General features: G+C 51.0%; 1 non-coding gene across 1 annotated transcript; it reads right to left on the bottom strand.

Annotated features, from left to right (window-relative positions):
• Positions 1–743: 743 nt before the first annotated feature.
• Positions 744–826, bottom strand: TRNAL-UAA (transfer RNA leucine (anticodon UAA)). Its single transcript has one exon. It is a non-coding gene; the product is annotated as a tRNA-Leu (tRNA).
• Positions 827–5,926: the final 5,100 nt, after the last annotated feature.

The following is a 5,926-nucleotide window of genomic DNA, read 5'->3' as shown; positions in this document are numbered from 1 at the left end:
TGCAGCCGATTGTTGATAAAACCAGTGGTATCAGTATGAAAGTTGCTCTAACAAATTTATATAATTTCTAAGCTGCTTATCAAGAGCATTAGATAGGCCATCATTGTAATCCATACTGTTGACTGGAAATTTCATCCATCAACTTTAACCCTCCTCAGAATATAGACTTTAATTTTTGGCTATATGTTTGGAGAGGGGACCAAGAGTGATTATTGGAATAAAAATTCCACCTTGTCTTGTCAACAACACAAAGTAAAAAATCATAGTTTCTTAAGAGAATTTAACCTATCCTCAGAACATAATAGCTGACAAGTTCACCACTTTACAATATGCCAGGTTTACTCAAGCAGATTTCCCGATTCATCACAACACATGCGCACTGATCTTTTTCTTTATGGATCTAACCTTTCTAGAATACAATGTTTTATGCTTGTATCATATATCTGATTTTCTCATATTATTTTGCTAACTAATGCTTTAAAACTTATGTTGGAACTTCAGTAGGAATATTTACCTCGATACATCAACGTTGTCTTTATCCCCAAGCCATTCACATTGATTTATTTTTAAATGGCTTTTCTTTGTTTAAAGCTGGCAACTTGATGCAGTAATCGGTATCTGGAGTTCTAGAGCTTAATTTCATTATTAAACATGTAGTCATGAAATATCTAGATATAATAGCTGTACAGCTCAAACGTTTCAACTTTTTTTGAAAAATGTAAGTGCTTCAAATATAAAATTTCAACCAGGAGTGGGGCTTGAACCCACGTGGATACACATCCATTGGCTCTTAAGTCCAACGCCTTAACCACTCGGCCATCCTGGTGGTCTTCCAGCTACTTTTAGCTTGTAACTGCAGCCGATTGTTGATAAAACCAGTGCTATCATTTTAAAATTTGATCTAACAAATTTCTATATTTTATAAGTTTCTTATCAAGAGCATTAGCTGGGCCATCACTGTAATCCATACTGTTGACTGGAAATTTCATCCATCAACTTTAACCCTTCTCAGAATATAGACTTTAATTTTCGGCTATATGTTTGGAGAGATGACCAAGAGTGATTATTGGAATAAAATTCCACCTCGTTTTATCAACAACACAAAGTAAAAAATTATAGTTTCTTAAGATAATTTAACCTCTCCTCACAACATAATAGCTGACAAGTTCATCACTTTACAATATGCCAGGTTTACTCAATTACCAAATTAAAAACTTTGCCGGCTCAGTTCAAGCGATTCCATAATTTCGACCCACGATCCCTGAAATTCATAGGAATCGATGTCATCCATATGGGGATTCGTGGGGGGATGTTAAAAAGATACTTGCCCAACAAGAGACACGTTGGATTGTAAGATTGGGCACAATGTCCCTATGGGCTTGAACGAGAGCTTGAGCTTTGCATCATTCCTGTAGATGGTATCTCTCTCTGATGGCTGGCCTCCTTTGCATTTTACCCTGTTTTTCAGCTAGTGTGTTTTTATTCACACATAATTTTATTTTTATTAATTCATATTTTAATATTTTTTCACAGTTTTTACTGGTGCAATTTTTACCATGATCGGATATTGAAATTTCATCAACCCACAAGCAAACCATCTCTAGCCGCTTTTTCTATAATTGATTCGTCCATCCTGAATCCTTATGTATTAATACCTGTTTTTGTGTGCAATGATGCATGATTTTGTAAATTTTGCTACTTGATATTTCTCTCCCTTTTGCATGTGACATTGTGGATATCTGTATATAATATGATATCAGTGTTGCATTCACCACACTGTATATGTCTATGGGGTTTGTATATTCCCCAAAGTACTGTGCACATTTTTATATGTTACTTTTTGTGGTATGATTTTCATGTGCACTTTTCCAGTTCACAGCTAGGGGGAGTTCTGTGTTGTTATTATTATTATACACGTGCCCGAGTTCTCAGCGTCTCCCTGCTGCCATGGTTACGTGTCGTAACATAATGAGTGGTGCAGATGGTGACGCGTCCCCTCCCACTCCCCACGTGATATCCTGGCCGGGTTGAGATGCAGAAGGACTCATGCAGGCAGCAACTGCACATGTGCGAGCATTCACATTTTCATTGGCTAAAAGCATACCATGTGATCGTGTGGGTTGTTCACAAAAGGTCCTGTTCCTGTATCATTGATGCCACTGTGTCGCCCTGGGCAAGCCAGGGGACACAGATAACAACACACACGCACCCCACATTCCCTGCAGGTACACCAGCTAACCCATAAATCCTTGTTGCCTTCCTCCAGAGGTTGATGATGCACACCAGGGGGTGGGCCAGGCGGTTGGCTCCGCCCACCTAGGAGCTCACAACTCTGGAGGCAGGAAGTAAACCAGGCAGTCCAGCTAGGGACATGAAAGAGTGAACAGAAGATTAGCCCAGGCAGGGCTAGAGTGCAGAGGAGCTCAGAAGATTAGCCCAGGGAGGGCAAGAGTGAAGACAGAGTGAAGTCTAGCAGAGGGCTAGAGTAAACAGAGAAGTGAAAGTGGTGAAAGTAGAGAAGTGTAAAGGAGAGAAGCCAGTAAAGTGACAGAAGGAAAGAAAGCCTGAGAGCCCAGCTTTGTGTAGGGCCAGAACAGCAAGGTCAGCAGACAGCGGTGAAGATCTGCAGTGGGACTGTCTGGAGGTTGCTGGAAGGGCCGCGGAGGCTGTGTGTATCCGGGGGCCTGGAGCAGTATACAAAGGGCAGTCAGTACCAGAGCAGGGGCTTTCGGATCCCAGCAAGGCTTGGAGTCGCTGTAAATTGCTAAATCCGTTAGTGAAGGGGACGTAGATCTCCCAACAAGCAAGTCCTGATTGACGGCAAAGGTCCAACCACAACGGGGAAACACCGCCACCGCCAAGGCACCAGTTTCCCAGGGCCGGCGCCTGCGGGCAAAGTGTAGAGCTCCTCCGGCCCAGATTGCAGCCGGGGAGCGGGTAACCGGAGGGAATCCACCGATACCACAAGACATTTCAAAGGTGCAGGGAAGAGACCGTCACCGCTAACTGCAGGGAACCGCAGCACCGTGAACCGTCCGAGGGACCCGTCCAACCAGCCGTTTGTTTACCGAGAACTGTGTCGTGTTTACTGGCTGAGTGAGTACCTCAGTGCCGCAAGGCACAGCGCTGCCCCTGCGCCCCTGCACCCCACTGGGCCCCGGGATCACCAACCCCTACCCACGGAGGGGCAACACAACACCTGGCTGCTCCCATCACCATCCCCGGGATCCCCATCCAAAGCAGCGGTGGTGCAATCACCACAACCGTGGGTGGCGTCACGAACTATAACCCCAACAAACACCCCCTTTTCACTCACGGGCGAGGAGTGTCGCTCGAGACACCCCGGGATCCGGCCCACAGCTCGAGCCACCAGGAGCAACTGCCGGACCCGAGCAGAAGGGGTGAGCGCGGTGTGCGGACACCCTCCTCCCCGCCCGCGACAACTTGGCGTCACGAACAGGATCTTACCGCTCTGCCGTCAGGTAGAGGTGCGCCTTGTTACCGCCGGAGGCATCCGGCAGAAAAATTTCAGAAGCCGCCATCTTTGGCGCGAAAAGTTCCCGCTCGAGCGTCTTCTCGAGCAGTAGAGGCGCGAAGGCCAAAACCCCGCCCCGAGAGAGGAGGGGCCGAAAAGAGCTAAGGGGGACGCGATGGCGGCTGGCGGCATGTAGTCGCCGCTATAAAAGCAGGGACGCCAGGACCTTGCCAGAATACCGTTCCTGGAAGCAAACAGTGGAGATACCATGTGGATGCCGTCCCGAAACACCGTGGCCCCCGCACCGCTAACCGCAGCGTGGGTGGAGATCCAGACCGCGCAGCTACATCTAAGGCTGCAGGTCAAAATGCAGCTCCTCCTGGAGGAGTGGGAGACCGACATGGCGGACGTTTTGGCAGCCGTGCGGAGACGCGAGGAGGAAGCGGAGGAAGGGAGGGTGAGTGACCCACGCCCCTATGTCCCGGAGGGACCGGTCGCTGCGGCTGAGGGACCCGGTCCAAGCCCTCTCCCCCCGTTGCCTCCTTCGCCACCCGTCTCGGAGGCCGTGACCCCTCCACTAGGCCCGCTGCCACCGCAACCGGTAGCGATACCCAGCCCGTCCGCCCCAGCGGACCGACCTGTAGCCGGAGCCCGAAGCAAACCGGAGGCATTGCCATGGAAGGCCCCGAAGATAGTGCCAGAGACAGTCCCCGAGCAGCTTCCCGAGCCGGAGCCGATGACCCGCTCCAAGCCGAAGGCCCAACTGCGGAAAGCCCCTGTGCCCATCCCCCAAACCTCGGCTGAGGTGGCGCCGGGTTGTCGCTGCAAAGCGGCGCCCAAGGCCATGACACCGCGGGATACGCTGCCCACCTTTCTGACAGTGGGTAACGTGCTGGATGTCCCGCGGGGCTCAACCCGTGCGCCGGAGCCATACTGGGACAGGGAGCCGACCAAGCTGGGCCTGGAGATCGCGGAGAGGGAGCGAAGGAAAGCCGAGCTGGTGGCCCGAGCCATAAGGGAGAAGGAAAACCTGCGGCAAGCGACCTTCCGTGTCCGGGGCCCGTTCTACGAGGGGCAGGTGAGGCGATTCGATATCCGCCGGGGCTACGGGTTCATATACGAACCGGGCCTGGAGGCCGAGGTGTTTGTGGCTCGGCGGGATGTACATGCTCACCTGCCCGAAGAGCATCCTGGCCGCAATCTTATACCAGGGGACATGGTGCGTTACACCCGGCACTGCGGAGAGAGGGGGTGGTTTGCCCTGGACGTAAAGCTGAAGGGCAGCCCGGAGAGCAAGGTGAGCTCTGCACCCCCTCCCTCGGATGAAGCAGCAGCAGGACCGGAGTAGGGCAGCGGATGCCCGTTGCACCGTCCCCCGTTGGGACCACCACTGAGTTATTTGTTTGTTTGAAAAAGTTTGAAAGTTTTGAAAAATGAAAAATGATTTACCGAAGTTTGTCAACTGATTGTCTGCTTGATTGAACCGGCCGGAGCCGGCACCGTTGTCCCCGTGGGGACCGTTTAAAATGCATGGGAACTATCCATGGACAAGCCCGTGAACTCTGCAGGGCAACCACAAACGTTAGTGGCATGTAAATATGTTGGGTACCGTTACCGTTTCCGCAATGCCGCCTCCGGAGAGGCAGGTTGGAGGGAGGGCCCTGAGCAGAGCAGGCCAGGGCCCAGCCACCAAAGGAACCGGTGGCCACCCTCTGGAGGGCAAGGACAGATCCCGCTCGGGTAACTTGTGCTGGACTGTGGGTCAAGGGGTGCTGCCTGGGTTTTAGGGGCAGCATCAGGGCCAGGTTGCTTGGGTGGGAGAGAGCGGAAACCGTGACCGTATACCGTTGAAACGTTTAAGTAAATGTGCCTCCCGTTTTGGGAAGAGTTTTTGATTAAAAATGTATATTATTTACCGTTGATAATGTTATACCGTTTTACCTTTTCAGAAAAACAAAAAGGAAAATAAAACCGGTGTTGGACGGGCAGCCCGAGGACGGTCTGCGTTTTGCTAAGGGGGAATGTGTCGCCCTGGGCAAGCCAGGGGACACAGATAACAACACACACGCACCCCACATTCCCTGCAGGTACACCAGCTAACCCATAAATCCTTGTTGCCTTCCTCCAGAGGTTGATGATGCACACCAGGGGGTGGGCCAGGCGGTTGGCTCCGCCCACCTAGGAGCTCACAACTCTGGAGGCAGGAAGTAAACCAGGCAGTCCAGCTAGGGACATGAAAGAGTGAACAGAAGATTAGCCCAGGCAGGGCTAGAGTGCAGAGGAGCTCAGAAGATTAGCCCAGGGAGGGCAAGAGTGAAGACAGAGTGAAGTCTAGCAGAGGGCTAGAGTAAACAGAGAAGTGAAAGTGGTGAAAGTAGAGAAGTGTAAAGGAGAGAAGCCAGTAAAGTGACAGAAGGAAAGAAAGCCTGAGAGCCCAGCTTTGTGTAGGGC

Source organism: Anomaloglossus baeobatrachus, chromosome 3, assembly GCF_048569485.1.
Source record: "Anomaloglossus baeobatrachus isolate aAnoBae1 chromosome 3, aAnoBae1.hap1, whole genome shotgun sequence".
NCBI lineage: Eukaryota > Metazoa > Chordata > Amphibia > Anura > Aromobatidae > Anomaloglossus > Anomaloglossus baeobatrachus.
The sequence above is the reverse complement of the archived record's forward strand: the minus strand, read 5'-3'. Positions and strand labels throughout refer to the sequence as shown.